This window comes from Dasypus novemcinctus, chromosome 4 (assembly GCF_030445035.2).
Source record: "Dasypus novemcinctus isolate mDasNov1 chromosome 4, mDasNov1.1.hap2, whole genome shotgun sequence".
In the NCBI taxonomy this organism is placed as follows: Eukaryota; Metazoa; Chordata; class Mammalia; order Cingulata; family Dasypodidae; genus Dasypus; species Dasypus novemcinctus.
This window is the reverse complement of record NC_080676.1, coordinates 100,445,779-100,465,819: the sequence shown is the minus strand read 5'-3', so window position 1 is coordinate 100,465,819 and position 20,041 is coordinate 100,445,779. Positions and strand designations below refer to the sequence as shown.

The following is a 20,041-nucleotide window of genomic DNA, read 5'->3' as shown; positions in this document are numbered from 1 at the left end:
CTATTTCCTCACTATGTAGTTCTCTATGGACGACTGATTGGAATTTGAGGATAAATAAGAAAAATAAAATAGATGGGACTCTATTTTTACCTCAGAATGACAAAGTGGGTCAGACCATTTATACTTCTAGGGCATTTGAAAGTTCAGCTTAAGGCACCAGAGGACCATGCAAGGAAATGCAACCGTGTGTCAGGTTCTCAGTGGACTTTCCTGTTGGTAACAGAGAAGTAAAAATGGTGAGAGAACTTATCCAGTCAACTTGGAGAGAAGGATCGGTTTAATTCTTAACAAAGAGCTGTCGAGGATATAGAAGGCATGCTCTTCTTACTCTCAGAGGATGGGAAGAGAGGTGTTCTCTGTTCCCACCACCTACCATACCTTCCTCCCCCCAGTCCTCCTTCTCCCCATTCCTTTACCACACTTGAATGTGAAATCCATAAGAGCAGTAATTTTGTCTTTCTTCACTGTTGAACCCTAGTTCTTAGAGCAGTGCTTAGTACCCATGAGCACTCATTAAATTATGCATTTTTAAATAATAAATGGACAAATATAAACTTGGAGTATTAAAGTTATTGAATGACAGAATTAAGATCCAAAGAGATCTATTGTAAAAATAAACTGAATCTACGAAAATGAAATTTAAAAAGGGAAAATGGAAAATTCCATCCTAGGGTTCCTAAATCACTTATAAGTTCCCCAGATGGGGAGATAAACTTGTCAATGTCTTTTTTTTTTCCCTATCATTACCCTTAATAATTGAAAATCAGATAGTTGTAAATTATTCCACAAAATCAGAGTTATTCTACACAGATTTATACAGGTTTATCTTTTTTTTTTTTAAAGATTTATTTTTATTTATTTAATTCCCCTCCCCTCCCCCGGTTGTCTGTTTTCTGTGTCTTTTTGCTGCGTCTTGTTTCTTTGTCCGCTTCTGTTGTCGTCAGCGGCACGGGAAGTGTGGGCGGCACCATTCCTCGGCAGGCTGCTCCCTCCTTCGCGCTGGGCTGCTCTCCTTATGGGTGCACTCCTTGCGCGTGGGGCTCCCCTACGCTGGGGACACCCCTGTGTGGCACGGCACTCCTTGCGCGCATCAGCACTGCGCATGGGCCAGCTCCACAGGGGTCAAGGAGGCCCCGGGCTTGAACCGCGGACCTCCCATGTGGTAGACAGACGCCCTAACCACTGGGCCAAAGTCCGTTTCCTATACAGGTTTATCTTATCCAAATGCAAATAAATCCAAGTAGAACCTTTAGCTGGTAATCTTCTCAATGTTTTTTGAATTTTAAAAATCCTGGATAGATGATGAAATCATGTCTTTATTTGAGACTGTGCAAGACCAATGGAAAGTAGATATTTGAACACCTCTCAACCTATTCCCTTGCTCCCTAATATGGGCATTCCTTGGTACAGAGCAGCATTCCTGTTTTCCCAGGGGCTCTTACATCTTTAAGCACTTATTTCAGGATTTGGGAACTTCTAGAACCATAATTTTAACCAAGCCTTCTGTAACAGTCTTTTTACTTTCTATTACAGAACATGACACTGCAGTAAAAGCAATGAACCGCTTCAGCTTTTTCATTTCTGCAGAGGCTATAACAATTTCTCCAATATATAAAGGGGCTGGGGAGTTAATTTCCTGGGAAAGAAATACACATTCTGGTCCCGGCATTTTAGTGTACCTGGGAGAACTGAAATAAGTTCATTGATCAAAACTCCATTCACAAATGTTTTTCCAAACTTGGTTTGTTTTGCAAAAGCTTCATTTAAATGCAAAGAACTAACATCCCCTGTAATTCTGAGATGGTAGCCACAGCCCTCTGTGTGCAGGTCCTGCTGAGTTCAGCTATGTCTAGCTTTGACATGCATATGCTGAAGGTGCTGCCTTCTCTGCACCAGTTGGTTAAGGCAGATTCTCTCTGAAGTCCACCCCACCAAATATGGTGGCTGAAATTCCTGGGAACATCTTCAAAACCCAATATTCCATCAATGATGGCTCGTAGCCTGCTTCAGTCTTCAAATATTATGCTGGCACCAAAAGTATTTTTGAGAATGGAGGAATGTTTCTGAAACTAAAGATTTAGTCAATCCAGTACAAGTTTCCTATTATTACCAGATAATGCAAGAAGATATGGAGAAACCTGAACCACTCTGAAAGCACATTTTTGTTTTTGCCTTTGCAGGACCTAACAGGGTCCAAGAGCTCCACAAGACCACTGCTGCATATTCTCAAGATGGCTGACAAAGTCTGCTCTTCTTATTTTAGGAAGTCCAAGGGCAAGGCAGAATCAGCCTCTCCAAACAGGTTCTTCAAGGCTGAAATGAGCAGCTGTTTGAACTGAGTGGCGTTCACTCCAACGCCATGCTCTTGAAATTCTAGATAGACCTACATGTAGTGGTGTTCAGGAGGAGTTTTGTGAACTATTCTTTCATATGTGGTAGCTGGGGCTACTTTTCCATCGCTGATCATACCTTCCTGGCCTAATGGCTTCCTTCTATTTAGCCACCACCTTGCACCAGGCACGAACAGTGCTCTTTGCACACGTGGTCTGATCCATGACCCAGACCATAAGCTTTGTTGCACAGAGGACCTGGAAGTTTCGTGAATGGGTCTTGCCTTTTACCCGTAGCTGCCTGCCCGTGGCATTCCGGGCTAGGCCTGTTGGTACCTTAAGCCAGTTGGCGCTGCTGCCTGTTGTTCCTGCCTTGTGCCTTGGCAATGTCTTAAATGAAAAATTAAGATGATAGTAAATGCAACTTAAATCAAGAGTATAACATGACCAGAATAATCTTTTAAAGTGAACTTAGGCCACATTAATTAGGATATGATATCTAGAATGAAGGAGCAGATAGTACTTGTCTTTTTTTTTTTTTAAAGATTTATTTAATTTATTTATTTCTCTCCCCTTCCCCCCCCACAACCTCGGTTATCTGTTCTCTGTGTCTATTTGCTGCGTCTTCTTTGTCTGCTTCTGTTGTTATCAGCAGCATGGGAATCTGTGTTTCTTTTTGTTGCGTCATCTTGTTGTGTCAGCTCTCCGTGTGTGTGGCACCATTCCTGGGCAGGCTGCACTTTCTTTTGTGCTGGGCGGCTCTCCTTATGGGGTGCACTCCTTGCGTATGGGGCTCCCCTATGCGCGGGACACCCCTGTGTGGCAGGGCACTCCTTGTGCGCATCAGCACTGCGCATGGGCTAGCTCCACACGGGTCAAGGAGGCCTGGGGTCTGAACCGCGGACCTCCCATGTAGTAGACGGACACCCTAACCACTGGGCCAAGTCCGCCACCAGTACTTCTCTTTTTTATGCTGATTAGGAGGCAGTTGGAGAACTGTGTTTTGTTCTGGGTACTACACTTAAAAAGGTGAGGAATTACGAGTGTGCTCAGAAGAGCATTTCTATAGCAACGAGGAGGCTTGAAGTGTGAGAATAAATGATAATATTGAGGATGTTTTTAGTCAACTCAAGGTAAGGTTCAGTAAGCTTTAATCTTCAAATATCTGAGGTGCTCTTCTGAGGAAGGAGTTTAGATTAGTTATGGTATCCAGACTAAAAGTAGGTTTCAGAAAGACAGGTTCCATCTCAATGCAAAGAAGCACTTCCAAATTGTTTGAACTACATAGAGTCTCATGGTTCATGGGTAATAATTCTTCCAAATCTGAGGTATTCAAACAAAGGATGCACCCAGACCACACATAGGGCTGAGTGGGTGCCTGGTTGAATCTGTGGATCTGTAAGACAGCTTCAATGAAGATAAGCTGTGAAGGCAGGGGAGCTGCCAGGAAGGGTGTGAAGGTTCTCTGATTTCAGGGCCAGTATCAGAATTCTTTCCCACAAACCACACTTCTGGGATACAATTTAAGAGTGTTTTCATTTACTGGTTTGGCTCTGTGACACCTGACTAATGTAACTCAGACCACTGGGAATTTGTAAGTGGGCCCAATCATTCATTTAGCAAATACTTATTGGGCACCAACTCTGTGCTAGGTACTTGTTAGGATTTGAGATAGAATCATGAACAAGATTCAGTCTCTGTCCTCAGGAACTTTAGGGTATAGTGATCCCAGTGCTCCCAGGAACTCTATACTACAAATCCAAGATTTCAGCATGGAGTCTCCTTTCTTAGACTTCTCTTAGCATTTGGCTCACTTCCTTGTATACTTTGTATGCTTATTGTTCCTTCAGATGGGCTGACATTTTCTTGAAGACAGGAGTTGTTTCTCATTGTCCTTGTAACTTTAGTGCCACCTCAAAGCACAGTGGTTGGCATAGTAGTGGGTTTTCAATAAATGTTTCTATAAACAAAACAAAATACACGCATCTTTGCCCTGGAGGTGAGTTGAGAACCAGAAAAAAATCCTAAGACTGTCTACTGAAGGGAGAGTGGCTTTAAAACTGGATGAAATGTTAAGTCTCCTTCAAGGCCTTGGGAATGGGAGTGGTAACTGGAAGGGGGCTTGGGGTGGTGGCAATGGGAACTGACAGTTCCATATTGGCCCCAAAGATGGCAAATCCACTAGAGGGGACATGAAAAAGAAGTTGGTCTTTACCAAGGAGTCTCACCTGCTTCAGGAAACAGTCAAACACATCATGTAGCACCAAATAATACACACAAGATGGGTTGTACTTGTATTAGTTTTCTAGGGCTGCCATAATGGATTACCTCAAATTTGGTGGCTTAAAAAAAAAACAAATTGATTGTCTCAGTTTTGGAGGCTAGAAGTCTGAAATTAAGATGTCAGTGAGGCTGAACTCCTTACAGAAGTTCTAAGGAAGAATCCATTCCGTGCCTCTTCTAGGTCCCGGTGTTTGTGAGCTGTCTTGGCTTTCGGTCACACCATCCAGTCTCTGCCTCCATCTTCACATTGCCATCTCTTCTCTTATTTATTTATTTGTTTGTTTGTTTGTTTAATTTATCTCCCCTCCCCCCCCGCCCCACTTGTCTTCCCTCCACCCCTTGCCCCAGTTGTCTGTTCTCTGTGTCTATCTGCTGTGTGTTCTTCTTTGTCCGCTTTTGTTATTGTCAGTGGCATGGGAATCTGTGTTTCTTTTTGTTGCATCATCTTGTGTCAGCTCCCCATGTGTGCGGCGCCATTTTTGGGCAGGCTGCACTTTCTTTGGCGCTGGGTGGCTCTCCTTACGGGGTGCACTCCTTGCATGTGGGGCTCCCTTACGCGGGATCACCCTTGCGTGGCAGGGCACTCCTCGCACGCATCAGCACTGCGCATGGGCCAGCTGCATATGGGTCAAGGAGGCCCGGGGTTTGAACCACAGCCATCTCATGTGGTAGACAGACGCCCTAACCACTGGGCTAAGTCCTCTTCCCTGCCATCTCTTCTTTGTCTTTTCCTCTTTGTGTTTCTTTTAAGGGCCCATTGGTTTAGAGGACCCACTTTTATCATCCAAGATGATCTCTTCTCAAAATCCTTATCTTAATTACATCTGCAAAGAAACTTTTTCCAAATAAAAATGTTTATCTGCTCTGGAGATTGGAACATGGGCATATGTTTTTGAGGGGCAGGCACCATTGAACCACTAGAGCGGTCCTAGGTAGGATTTGAGTCTTAGGTGTATTTAGTGAGAACAGGAGGAGGCAGTTTCAGGGCAGTGTGAAGTTCAGTGTTAAGGTAAGGATGTGGTTTCTTTATTGCAGGGGATGGAAAGGGGCTCAAAGGACCAAGTCAGAACATAAGGGGGAGCCTACCAGCTCACAGAGTTCAGGATAATTCTGACAAGCAGCTTTTGGAAGAAGTTGAGGATCTGGCAGCTAGATCTTGCTTGGGCAGAGTCTGCTTAATTAGGTCTAGCACCCAAAGGGAATAGCATTGTGGTGAGAAGGAACCAGAGCCAGGTGTCCTGAAAGCTGAGTTGGCCAAATTGATCCAGATGGACTTTGTTCTATTTGAACAAACAATGTATCTCTTGTATCTTAATTCATTTAAATGCTTTGGATTTTGTTTTCTTTTCACAAGATTCTTTTGTAAAATATCAGACTTGTTGAGTGTTTTCCTGTGAAAAACTGCTAAGAGCATAGGGCCTGGACTATGGAGACAAACTGCTTAAGTCTAACTTTTAGCTCTGCCATTTACTGACTAGATGTACTTGAACAAGTTTCTTTACTTTCCTAAGCTTTTGTTTCCTTGTTGAAAAATGATGGCTATAATAGAGCTTAACATAGATTTGTTGTGAGGATTAATGAGATAATGTCTAAAAAGCTCTTACCACAGAGTTTAAGCACAATAAAGTAGGCTGTGTGGTTACTGATGTTACTAAACTGAAAAGGCTAGAGAGCTACTGTTAGTATTTCTGTCTCTAAGATTAATGGAAGAAATCTTTATACTGAAGAAGGCAGAAGAGGTAAGTTCTACTTTGGACACGTTGAGTTGCATGAGTCAGTGGGATCTAGGATGATTTCTAACCAAGGTTCTGGAATTCATGACAGAAGACAGGGCTGAAGATTTGAATTTGTGTGCCAGACTGCAGATTTGGTGGATATATGAGATTGTCCAAATAGAGTGTGTAAAATGAGAGAAGGCACATTGTTTCTAGAGGGTCTTCCATATTCAAGGATTATCAGAAGGAAAGTGAAAGGGAGCAGAGGGAGCCACCAGAGATGGATGGAAAAACAGGACAGGAATGTTGAGGAAATCAAGGGAGGGATATTTGATTATAAAAGAGGAGTCAAGGAAGATACTCATGTGCATCAGGTTTGGATGTGGACATTAAATCAAGTAATTATTTTGTAGCTGGGTTCCTTTGTCAGCATAGTCAGTAGAGCAGTGGTGGCAAAAACAAAACTACTACAGATTGAAAAATAAAAGGATAACTTCATGCTATATTAATGGAAAAATTTTATTACAAAACCATATGCCTAGTATGACCCATTTTCATTTTAGAAAATGAAAAGAAATAAAAAGAAACCTTTACTTTGTCAATGGTCTTTAAAATATAGCAGCTTATTTGAGAAATGAAAATAACTGACTGGTTGTAAAGAAGGAAGCCCAAATTTCCCCCTGACTATGATTTTCAGTTCTGTGCTACTTCTACAGCTCCTGACTTTCAGACCTTGTCTCCGGTTTCTAATCTGCTCTAAATTTGGTGACTGAACTCTGTTTCCTCTGTTTCCTGTGACTGGTTTTTACTGTTCTCCAAATACTGAGCAATGACGTGGCCCAACATACTCCACCCATCTAGCTTGGACCCCTGGGACACAAATCCCAGCACCAGTGTGTGTCCTTGCCAGTCCATTTGAGGGAGTTGTGAGTGAGGGAACTGTACTTAGGAGTTATATAACAAAGCAAGGCATATTTCTGCAGAAGCTTTTGCTTAATAGCAATCTAAGCCCTATAAAAATCAAAGTCTTCTATGGTCACTGTAGAAAACATGTTCCCACAAAATTACTTCCCACTTTCCCATGCTGAGTCATGTCCTGGTTTCATTTTCTCTAGCCAGTTAGTAACTATTGTCAGTGTCATTGTGTCAATGACACAAAAACCCTATTACCGATTAGAAAGTTTTACATACTTGAAAACAAGTTATGCTTTTAGGCTCAGTTGTGAGAGAAGAAAGAAAGTCATGAGTCTTTGGGAATAAGTGTTTCCACTTGCTTCAAGCTTTCGGTACATCCTCTCTGGTCTCTGGAACTTTGGACAAATTCTGAACCTTTCTTAGTCTTAGTTCCTTCATCTTTGAAAAGGAATTATGATGCCAGTTGTACCCATGTATTATGAGAAATCCATGTGATGACTGTGCAGTTGACTTCTCTTTAATAAGCCTTCTCTTACTCTATCTCACTTTATTCCCAGAAGGTGTTGGATCTTTTTCCTGATTGAGAATATCCTTCCCATGAAAAGGGAAGCATCTAAGAAAACAGTCATTTATTATGAATTCTAATCTCTAACTCAAGATGTTCCTATACCTCCCAGTCTTTCTTCTCTCCTCTGTGATTCTGAGATCAGTCTGTCACCTTCTCTCACAATTTGATTCTATGGGGGTATAATGTTTTTAAAATATTATGCTGTGCTAATTCTGCTCCTCCCCTTCCCAGTTTCTTTCTTTTCCCTCTGTCTCTTCCTTGTCCCCATAAAAGTTAGTAGGCCAAATTAGTTGTGTCAGAGAAGGGATTCTATTTGGGAAGAGGCTTTAACTTTTGTTTTCCTCTTTGGGAAGGTTGGTAGGACAGGAGAAGCCACAGTGTTCCTCCTCCTTTTTTCTGTGCAGTGCTGCATTGTCCCTTTGGTTCTAGCTCTTTCAAGACAACCTTCCTTCTGTTGTCCTTGTCCCACTTGTTTCCAGTTCCTACTAGGTGACCTCAGCTCCTGGGCTCTGGTGGCATCGCTTCCTCCTCTGAGCTCTGCAGCCCAAGAAGTGATAGTGGCCTCCTGTATTTACTCATCTCTGGGTCTCTTCCCTGTACCTTGCTGGTCTTTTCGGCTCTTCCAAAACTTTTGTAACTAGTTCCTTGAATAAACTGAGCTGGCTGGTATGAGCTCTCTTCTCTGGACTGGACCCTAAGTAATACAAATTCATTCATCTTCCTTCTTTGACCAAAACCAAAATCTTCTCTGAAGATCCTGCATCCTCTATAGCCTTCTCCATTGGTGACAGTTTTTTCTCTCCAAAAGCTCTAGTACCATCGGGTCTAGATGTGGATTAGTTGTCCTCCTTATTTCTTATTGATACTTTCAGACTGTTCTTTTTCCAATCTCTCTAAACTCTTCAAACTTTGTATCTCATTTTCTCAGATTAGATCATCTACTCCCCCTCAACATCCATCTTTGGGTCATTCTTTTCCATGCAAATGGACCACAGCCAAAACCTGGCTCCATCACAGTCATTGATTTCTCAGTTTATGGTAATACCACCTTCCTGGCTGCTCAGGTAAGAAACACTGGAGCTTTTCTTATCATTGCTTTTTCTCTCACATACAATATCCAATCTATCAGGAAATTTCTGTGGCCTTATTCTTAAAATATATTTAGAACCCAACAAATTCTCTCTACCTTCACTATTACCATCCAGTCCATCTTTCAGCATCCTTCACTTAGAGTATTGCAATATCCTCTAACTTGTCTTCCTCCTTCATCTCTTGTTTGCTACAGATTTTTCTCCATTCAGCACTTGAAAGATTCTTTAAAATAACAAGTCAATCATGTCATTTGGCCCAATACCCTCTAATAACTACTCATTTCATTCAGGGTAAAGGTAAATTCTTTACAATGGCCAACGGAGCTTCCATGATCTTGACCTGCCCCATCTCATTATATCACAGACCTTGTTCTCTGCTCCAGTCACATTGACGTCCTAGCTGATTCTTCCAGCAAACCAAGTACATTTCTAGTCTCGGTCCATTAAGCTGGCTCTTCCCTCTGCCTGGAACTGCCTCATCTTCTTCAAGTCTTTGTTCAAATCTCGTTTACAATGAGATCTATTTGGGTCACCCTATTTAATATTGCAGTGCCCTTAGTATTCTGCTCACCTACTCATGCTGTTCCATTTTTCTTTCCATCAAGCTCATTACCTCTTAACATTTTATAGAATTTGTTCATTTGTCGTATTTATTATCTATCTCCTCCAAATAGTATATAAGTTCCATGAGGGTGGACTTTTGAGTCCCAAGTAAAAAGAATAGTGCCTAAAACATAGTAGTTACTCAATAATTATTCAGTGATTATTTGTTACCTTTTGTAATTGGTTAATTTCAGAAGCAAAATATACAACCAAGTGGTGAGTGGCCATATAGCATGGAGCCTGAGTACACTCTCTCTGGAGCCAGACTTCCTGGGATCTTTGAGGTCCTTAACAAATTGCTTGACCTCGCCAGACCTTAACTTTCTCATCTATAAAATGGAAATAATAATTATGCCCACATCATAGATTTGTCATAAGTACTAACTGAAACAATGTAATGTAAAGCACTTAGCACAGTGCTGGGTACAAATGGTTGCTCAATATTTATTAGCTATGATAAATAACATTTAATGAAAAATTAGAAAGATCAGTGTGATCCTGATCAAAGCTTTTGTTTCTTTGAGAGTGCAAGTTTGTTGTCTTTCTCTCAGGTCTACACTGATGATGGAAGGGGTAGGAGTGTGTTGCAGTAGTGAGAGTAACTCTCTGAATGGAGCCTTCACAGGATACAGTGTACTGGCTTTCTGCTCTTATGAGATGTCTAACACCACCATTCACCAAGGATTATTGAATCCTGGTCTCAGAAGACTTGGATTTAAAAAATAAAGAACAGGTGGCATTCGTTTTTGGCTGTAACTGTGTGCCAACCATGACTGTGTACCACCTAATTTGTGGGGCTTCATTTAATCCTCACAATAATCCTACACTATGAGTACTCCTCTCATTCCACTTTATAGCTGAAGAAACCAAGGCACAGAGAAAGTAAGCAAATTGCCCAAGGTGACTTAACTTTTAAGCAGTGGAATAGAATTCAAACCCAATAGCCTGTATAGATAATCTCTTGGGGCAACACTTGATCCCCAAAATAAATATCATTCACTGCTTTCCGTCTTATGAAACCTCAAGAGCTGATGCAGGAAATCAACAAGGTCTGATGTGGGCTTTTTTCATCTTGTGGCTTTTTCTTGTCTGTAGGTAGAGTGAGGAAGGAGAAATGCAATGGCCAAGAAGGCATCAAAACCTGGTATCAAAAGTCAAGATGGAAGAACTTCTGGTGAGAAATGAGCCACAACAACAGGTTCCAAGAACTGTCAGTTGCTGACTTTAAAATAATCCCTACATCTTGAAGAGAGAGAGGAAGCACATACAAATAATGAATAAAAGGGAAGTTATTTTTTGGCACACAATATAGGAACAATGTCCAATAACTCAGGGAGAAGGAAAGTCCTCAGACATCTTGGATTCAAAAGCATGTACCCTCAAGGAAGGGACATTTTTGATTCTCAAATACAGGATGTTGATCAGTGCTATAAATGGTGAAACCGTAGTTATGAGTATACAGGGTCTCAGGGCTTTTTTAGATACTGGAGCAATTTCACCTGCCAGCAAGCCCCAGATTAACCCCTCAGAACACAGTCTGACAGAGAGCTTAGTGAGATTGTGCCTTCTTTGCACTGGGGAGTTTGGTTAGAAAACAGACACTCCACCCTTGAGTATGAGGCTTATGAATTTGCATTTTAATTTAGCACCCCTGTGATTATTCTAAATAAGAACTGCAATGTAAAAAAAGAAAGCTGACCTACTTAACATATAAATCAAGAAGTTTTCACATGTAATTCTTGTCCTGCAAGGGTTTTGAAGACTTTCAAACAGATTTCTAGGATGCTCCATTTCCAGATGAAGGCAGGATGTGCTTTGTGGCGGTGAGGGAGTTTGGGGGAGCAATTTTCAGGATGAATTTGGTTCTGGGTCTTCTGTAGGTGATTTTCAGACCATAATGTTGTCTCCATCTTGCCAAAAAATTCTGAGGAAAAAACTGAACAATGCAGAACTGATGACCCAGTACCACGAGATATTTTGGCCGTGTAAAATATCTTCAGACAGTGATTCTGAGCCAGAAGGACATACTTCTTTCCCCAGATTGCCCAGGACCTTTTTGTGGATTCTTGTTCTCCCTGCACCCTCCATCCTTGAATCTCCACCCCGGCCAATTTCTTCAGTTAACTGGCAAAGGTTACATTTGACTTTTCTTGCCCCACCTTCATACCATACCTTTAGTTGTCTTTTGATTTTGTTGTGTATACTTCCTCACCCTTATTTTATCTTTTACATGAAAAGTCACTTATAAATCTGCAGCTATAATCTTATTTGCAATTTTGTATTTTTTAAATAGGATTCTAGAAAACTCACTCATTCTGTCTCATCACTTATAAACCTTCCTTCACTGTAGTCTTCCCTCTCTCCCTTCTCTTTTTCTTCTGTCTCTTCCCACCTGTTCCTCCTTCTTTTGTACTTTCTAGACATTTTCTTTTCCTCTATTTCCAGTGTTCTCTCTTGATTTTGGCACCCTTTTTCTCCTGAGAAATTCAGACACATAGAAGGTTGGATGTGGCAGATGTTAGAAATCATCTCTTCAAGTCTTCTAATTTTGAGTGAGAAGTCCACATCAGGTTTACTATGTCAGTTCTCCACCTCGGGCTCTCCTATCTTCTCTTTGTTTCTCTAAGGCAGAGCTTACACATTGCCATCCTAAAGGTCCTATTTTTAAAAAAATCTGCATGTAAGTAATAAAAATATATTTGCTAACATTTGAAAATGGAGGATTTCATATAAGATCTAGCAGTTAAAAGTGTAATGTTTACAAATATGACTCCTACAGCCAAGAGCCTCAGTTCAAATCTCAGTGGAAGAGGAAGTGGAAGAGGTCATTGGCCAAAATATATCTCATTTTCTTCATCTGTAATGGGGTTGACAATAGACCCTACCTCACTGGGTTTCTAGAAGAATAACTAAGAGATATATGAAGTGCTTAGGATAGTGCCTGGTACATGACGAGGGTTCCATGTGTTTGTTAATCAGCTGTCATTTACCTTTTTGCTTCTACTGTAGTGTTTCTTGTTCAGAACTACGAGGTTCCATGGATTTGCATTACCTTTCTGTGGGCAGTGTTCCTACTCATCCATGCACATTTCTCTTCCCTCTGAGGACCAAATTTCTGAGTTCTCTGTCAAGGCCTTATAGGAACAGTGAAATTTTGCAAACTTGCTTTTATCTGGAGGGACAACCTGTATGAATTAATGAAAGGATAGAAAAGTATAATATTAATAACTGAGAAATGCAGTGTTGTTTCTTTCACACATATAGAATAGTGATATGGACAGAAGATGCTGGGCTGTAAGTGCTAGATCATTAGTTTTCATACTGCTAGTATGAATCTGTTAGTGGGAAGGGAAATCAATTTTGTGGGTGGTGACCAGAATTTTAAAAAATGGAATAGAATAGAACAAAATATTTTCATTACCACCTCCCCCCATAGTAAGGGCAGAAATAGTATTGTGAAAACTTTTTCAATTACATATTCACATATGTATTGGGTTGGGATGTAAAATGTATTTCTTACAGTGAGTATTCATCAAAAAAGTTAGAAGCCACTATACTAGAGAATCTTGTATTTTAATAATTAGATAGGAATAATTTTTAATAGATATATTAATTGGTTTAATAGAATATTACCTCTGAAGCCTTTTCTTTTAAGGATTTTTAAAATATTATTTATTTGCTTAACAAATCACTTTGTCAAAGGTGTAGGGAAAATTCCATTAACAAGAAGATTGCATAAGAGATTGTCATCCAGTAGATTTGTTGAGTTGATCTAATCATGACACATTCTTAAAATAATAATACCTTGAATAATAAATGCTTTTACTGATTCTTGCCCACATATATAAGGAAAGATCTAGACTGTGCATGGTTTACATTGTTAGTACAGAAAAGAGGAATTAGCAGTTAATAATTCTTTTTTCTGGCACGTGAAATTTCCTCATGCCATCTCAATCAGCGCTCACCAAGGCCCAGATTCTGGCTACCTGGCAACAAATACCTTAAACATACTCAACCTGCTGAACTTTCATGGCATCTCTTATTCTTCCTTGTACCTCCAAAGCTGTCCATCAGTTCATTTTAAATTGATTTCACTTTTATAAACAGAGGGAAAGAGGTCCTGAGGAACTGTGTTAGGTGGAACATCTGTTTGCTTTAAGGTTCTCCAACCCAACTTGAATCCTGGATGCACCCCATCAGAAAAAGCAAACTAGATGACACTCCAAAAATATGTACTTTATTACACTGTTAAATTGCATATATTATAAAGCTCATACTAAAGTAGAAAAAAGGAAAGGATAAGATGAAATAAATAATATTTAAAATAAACTAAAAAATGATAGAAATAATTATCTTTTCAGTAATATTTTGCAGTTGTTAAATATCTTTACTAATTTGGAAGCAATGTGCTGTTAAAAATCAAAATTCTAGTTCCAAGTATAGTTCGTTTCAATACTTGGTTTCAGTGACTATTACAGGTGAAAAAGATACCTCATAGCAATATGTAGATCCAAATGAAAGAAGTATGTCCCTAGCTGTTATTACTTGTGATACTCATTTTTAAATCTCATATACTAATTATGCTAAAGTTTTCTTGTATTCACCTTGTAAATTTCCATCTTCTCTTATTATAATCAGTTGGTCATTAAAGCTCATCAAAATGGATTCATCACCCACAGAAATACTTCCTGCTGGCTAAATAATTGTTTCCATGTTTTTGAGTGTGCACATAGGAAAGTTTTTATAGATGACACGCATCACTTAGAGCAACACAAGCTCATAATGATAAAACATTTCTTAAATCTCCATTTTCAAAATCTTTTCTCCATAATTTCTTATGTAAAGCATTCACTTCCTCACTTAGCATTGAGGCATCACTTTTACCTTGAAGAGACATATTTTGTTTACTACTTTTTAAAAAAAAATCTGCAAGTCTGCATTCTACCATCCTCTACATGCTATCAAAGAAAAGTTCATGAAATTTTCATCACTTGTCTTTGTGTAAAACAAAAATGTTTATTTCATCAGTTTGATGTATTTTAAATACTTTGCCATGGAATAACCAGAGAAATTTTGTTGGGTAAAAAAGATGGCTCCTCTACATCTCATTTACAAAGTATTGTTGAGATTTTCTTTTTGTAAAATCAGTCACATCAAGAACATTTTATAGTAATTTGTGCATTTCTGGTTCATCTTTGTTAACTCTGAATGATGGAGTGACTACATTTCATGTGATTTGCTCCCGGCACAACTTGCTCTGGAATTACTATTATTTTTTATTATAGTCAAAGCTGCTATTCCACCAATGGTTGGCTTAAACTATTTTCATATGTACATTAGGGCAGTAATTTACTAAGCAGAAGAAATCTTTGAATGCACTTCATTTTGTTGTTTACAAGAAATTAGTGCTTTGTATATGTCATAATTGGAACAAGTTTAGACCATACTATAAGCGTAGGCATGTGAAAAACAGATAAACTTTCATCTGGTTGTATAGCAAACTTCCCACAGTGGGTAATAGTCATTTCTTCAAATCTGCAGTAGTCTTGTATCTTCCAATAGTATTTTCTGACAAATCTGACAAAATTATGTTTTATTTTTCAGCCATACTCTTTCCCATGTGTTTTTTAGCCATCTTTAGTGTAAGAAGAACAATGATTTTCAATGTTAAAATTTTTTTTTTGTCCTTAAATGGGAATCTTAGTATGGATTATATATTTAGTGAAATGTGTAAAGGTTTGGATTGACCATTGTGTCATATTTTAACCACTGTTGAAAAAATGGTTACCTTTTGTCTTCATGATTTGCATAATTAATTTGTATCAATTATAATAATCTTATAATTAATATTTCAAGGCACAGTAGCCACTTAGGGTAAGGTTAATCTAATATGGGCATAAATCTCTATTTCATAGCGTCCCCTTGATAATTTTGAATTATTTTGGGCAACTTCTTGTAAGATTAAATTGCCATTGCTTTCACCTTTTACTATGACTTTAAAATTATATAACTAACCTGAAATAAAAATATCAGGTCTACCACTGTTTTGTTATTTCCTTACACTTACATTATTAGTGTTATACTCTATACATAGTTTATTTGAGTCAACCATTTTTAAAAAATTCCAAAACTTGATTATGGAAATTTTCAAACACACAGAACAATAGAGAGAAAAGTATACCGAAAATCTTCTTGTATTTCTATTTCCCTACTAATCTTCATTTCAGATTATTTTGAAACAATTCTCAGACAACATACCATTATCTGTACATATTTCAGTATATATCTCTATAAAAAAACACAATACAAGTAACACACAAAAATTAATGACAAATTTAAAAACTATTAACTATTTAGAATTCACATTTTCCCTATTGTCTTAAAATTTTTATTTTTATTTTTACATTTAGATTAATTGATATGGCTACTAAAAATCTTTTCATCTATACATTCTCCCTTCTTCCCTTTTCCTCTGTCTTTCTGTCTTTTTCTCCTTAAATGATTTGTGAAAAATCTAGGTTGATTGTTTTATAGTTTCTCACCATCTGGATTCTGCAGATCATAGTGTCATTTATTCTATTCCCCTGTAATGTAAATTGGTAGATCTAGCTCTTAATCAGATACAAGTTTGTTTGTTTGTTTAATAAGAATATTTCATAGGTGATGTGTATATTCCTCAGGCTGTACATAAAACTTGGTTGTCTCTTTTTTGTGTAACAAATGATGATCATTGCTTAGATTCATCAATTCATTAGGGGCCTCATTAATTCATTAGGGGCTGCAAAATTGTGTCTTTATAATTCTTTTATTAACTCATTGTTTATAAGCTAGAATAAGTCTATAAATAGAAACTTTCTCTCATCAACTATTTGTTACCCAGAAGTAACAGAGCATAGAAAGCATAGGAAAAATTCTTGGTTCTTTTCACTTTACCAGTTTTCAATCTGTAATATTCCAAAGGGGAATAATACTTTAAAAAAAATATCATTCAGATGCTTAAAATGTATTTTATGTGGTTCAATACATTGCAGTTATCTCCTTATTAGTGCTCACATTTTTTTGGTCTTTGACCAGAGAGGGCTTATTTAAGATTAAACTAACTCTGAGATCATTTGACACAGCATTAATGTCTTTGGTGCCTTTTTTGCTTTTTGGTAAGACAAGAATTCTAGATGCATCTTGCACATTTTCTTCTCTTTTAAGTATTGGGGCCATTTTTTTTTCAGGGTTCTCTGGTTGCTGGAAAAATTTTAAGCCACTTGTCCTTTTTTGTGTGTGATAATTTAGCTAAAACTTAGTAATATGATCCATAAATGCACATAGCCAGGCAATCCTAAACTTTAGTATGTCTCAATGCATTGACGGCATGAACTCAAACATGCAAAAATGTGAGTGGTTCTGTCAACCTCCATTCATTTTAGAACTCTTACTTTTCCCTCAGGCTGCCCAGAGAGCCATATATAACATAGACAGATTAGGACACAAAACCCATTTCATATATTAACTGGAGGAAATATTTATCTGTCTTATTTTTAAATAAAAAAATTAGAAATAAAACTTCTGGAATTTCCTAGATCACCTTGAATACCTCCCAAAGGGCGTGTACCCCACATTGAGGACCATTGTTTTAGGCAACTCCTTCCCTTCCTGACTTTTTTGTTTAAAGATTTATTTTCTATTTATTTCTCTCCCCTTCCCCGCCCCCCGGTTGTCTTCTCTCTGTGTCCATTCACTGTGTGTTCTTCTGTGTCCGCTTATGTTCTTGTCAGCGGCACTGGCAATCTGTGTCTCTTTCTGTTGCGTCAGCTCTCCGTGTGTGCAGGGCCATTCCTGGGCAGGCTGCAGTTCTTTCACAGTGGGTGGCTCTCAAAATGGGATGCACTCCTTGAGTGTGGGGCTCCCCTATGTGGGGGAAACCCCTGGGTGGCATGGCCCTCCTTGCGCACATCAGCACGGTGCATGGGCCAGCTCCACACAGGTCAGGAGGCCCTGGGTTTGAATCTTGGACCTCTCGTGTGGTAGGCAGATGCTCTATCCATTCAGCCAAATCCACTTCCCCTCTTCCTGACTTTTTAATGGACTCTGCTTGTTGTGTCCTATACCACTATAGTATTCCTACAATGTATGTTGTAAAGGTATTGATTTAATAATGAATTGCATGCAGATTCTAGTAAAAGTTCTAAGGCTAATGCTGAATTTAAAACAGAGCAGAAACATTAAAATTCAGGCTTGTAAGAAAGAACTAATTAATTTCCTCATGAAAGCATACTTATCATGGGCAGGCTCTGGGTTAGACCCTGGGTGCATAGTGGTGGTGGGCAACACAGACATGGGGCCTGATTCTGGTGGTTTGGAAGGAGAATTTGTGAGAAGCGTGCTGTAGGAATAGATTGGGGTGCCATGAGAGAAGTGAGGTGAAGAGGAAATTTGCGATGGCCTTCCCTTTTAACTGACAACTGAAGGGTGAGTAAAATATAGGTAAGTGAAGCATGGGGGAAAAGAGTTTTCTGGGCAAAGGGAACATCATGGGAAGAGGCTATGAAGAGCTTGGACTTTTAAATGTACTGAACAAAGGTTGGTGTGACTGGATTTTTTAGGATGAGATAGGGAGTGAAATGAGATGTGAGAGCTATACATGGGATAGATCCTTCATATAGAACTTTGTAAATAGTTTGAATTTTATTATAAGCATAATGAGAGGTCACTGAAAGATTTTAAACATTAGATATGATCTAATTTACACTTCAAAAGATCACTCTGCATTGGGGGAGTCAAGAATAGAGAAAATCCGTTAGGAGGCAATTATAAGAGAGAAAGAAGTTGGTGGTTGGAACTATAGTGGAGGCAGTGGAGATGAAGATAGAAGTGGATGGTTCAGGATAGATTTTGGGGGTAGACTCTACAGGACTTTCTGTTTCATGAGCTGAGTGTGGGGAAAAGCAAAGAGTTTGAAGATGAAACCCAATTTTTGGTATGAGTAACTACTTTATATATAGAAATGAGGAAGACTGTGGAGGCAGTTTTGGGTGAGAAAATGAAGCGCTTGGTTTAAGATACAGCAGTACCAGAGTGGAAATGACATCTTGATGAATAAGTCTGGGACTCAGAAATGAGGTTTGGTTTAGAGCCATAAATTTGGGAGTAGTTATAGCAAATATAATGTTTAAAACTATGAGAATTAAGAGACAATAGTGTAAGGAAAGAAGACAGTTCAGGACCAAGTTCAGGAAATCCTAATGTCCTCAGCAAGAATGAGGAGAAGGAATCTTAAAGAGTGGAGAAATCAGGAGAGTGGTGGAAAGGATGCTCAGAGTGAAGTCAAAAGGCAGAAGGTGTTAATAGTGCTGAATGCCTGGGAAAGGTTTAATACAATGAGGATCTAAAAAGCACTCAGCCAGTTTGAGAAACTGCTTCACCATTTGTGTGCTTTCTGCTTTTGAGAAAGCCACTGGATGTAACTGAGTCTCAATTACAACTCGTATAAAATAGTGGTGCTTATGAAAGGAGGGATGGGATGGTGGGGAAGAAGGGGGTGTGGGTCAGAAAGTGTGCAGATGAGGATGAAGCACATAATCTCCTACCAACTCCTACCAACTTGAAGAATATCTGTGAGGTTGTAAAACTATCTGTAATAATACTTAACCACATAGGGCAGAAGACAGGTTTATCTGAGTTACTCTGTAAAATACCAAGTACTAGGTAAATGGAAGATACTGTTTCTGTTTTCATTGAAAATATAAATTTCAAAGAGAATTGGGTACTTGTGGCAGATGTACTTTGAGTCAAACATAACGATGACAGTGATTGCAAGCTGAAGAAATAGGGCTGACCGTCAGGGCTGTGATCCTAAACGTTAGAGTGTCAGCACCTTGGGAGTTTAGAGGTCTCTGAGGCTTTGAGATTTGTTTGCCTTTGGTATTATGAAGTGATAGTCACTAGGATATTTTGTCTTGTCCTCGTACCGCAGAACTGTCTGGAGATTATGAATGATCTGAGGCAAGCGGGTGGTCATGTCAGGATCTAGCACATGGCTGATCTACCACCCTCAGACCGACACTCCTGCTCCCACCCCAACACATTCATGATGTGTAGGGAGACAGAGGAAACAGGAGGAACATAGCAAAGCCCAGCTCCCTGCCGGCTTCCTCTTAGTGTGTAGCTCAGGATGGAATCTGTAGGGCCCCACACAGTAATCCCAAGCATTAGGGAAGCAGATACAGAAGTCTCTGGGGCCTGTAACTCAGTCAAGGGGCTTCACAGATGCAGGAAACTGACTTAATGTCCTCAAACTGAACCTTGCATTCAGTGAATATTCAATAAGTGCTTATTAAAAACAAAAGAAAATAAATATGAAAAAACCCCACAAAAAACAAAAGAACAAAAGTGACTTAAGCCATCTGTACTGAGAGGATAATGGTCAGCAAGACCAACCTTTGCCATTGGCCTGTGGGGTTGGCTCCTTGGGATGGTTTTGAAGGTGCTGTCAGTCATCCTGTCTCACAAATTACTGCCCATATGGATGATTACAGTTCTAGT

General features: G+C 39.2%; 1 pseudogene; it reads right to left on the bottom strand.

Annotated features, from left to right (window-relative positions):
• Nucleotides 1–1,459: 1,459 nt before the first annotated feature.
• On the bottom strand, nucleotides 1,460–19,517 carry LOC111766315 (hydroxyacyl-thioester dehydratase type 2, mitochondrial-like; annotated as a pseudogene).
• Between the last annotated feature and the right edge of the window lie 524 nt (nucleotides 19,518–20,041).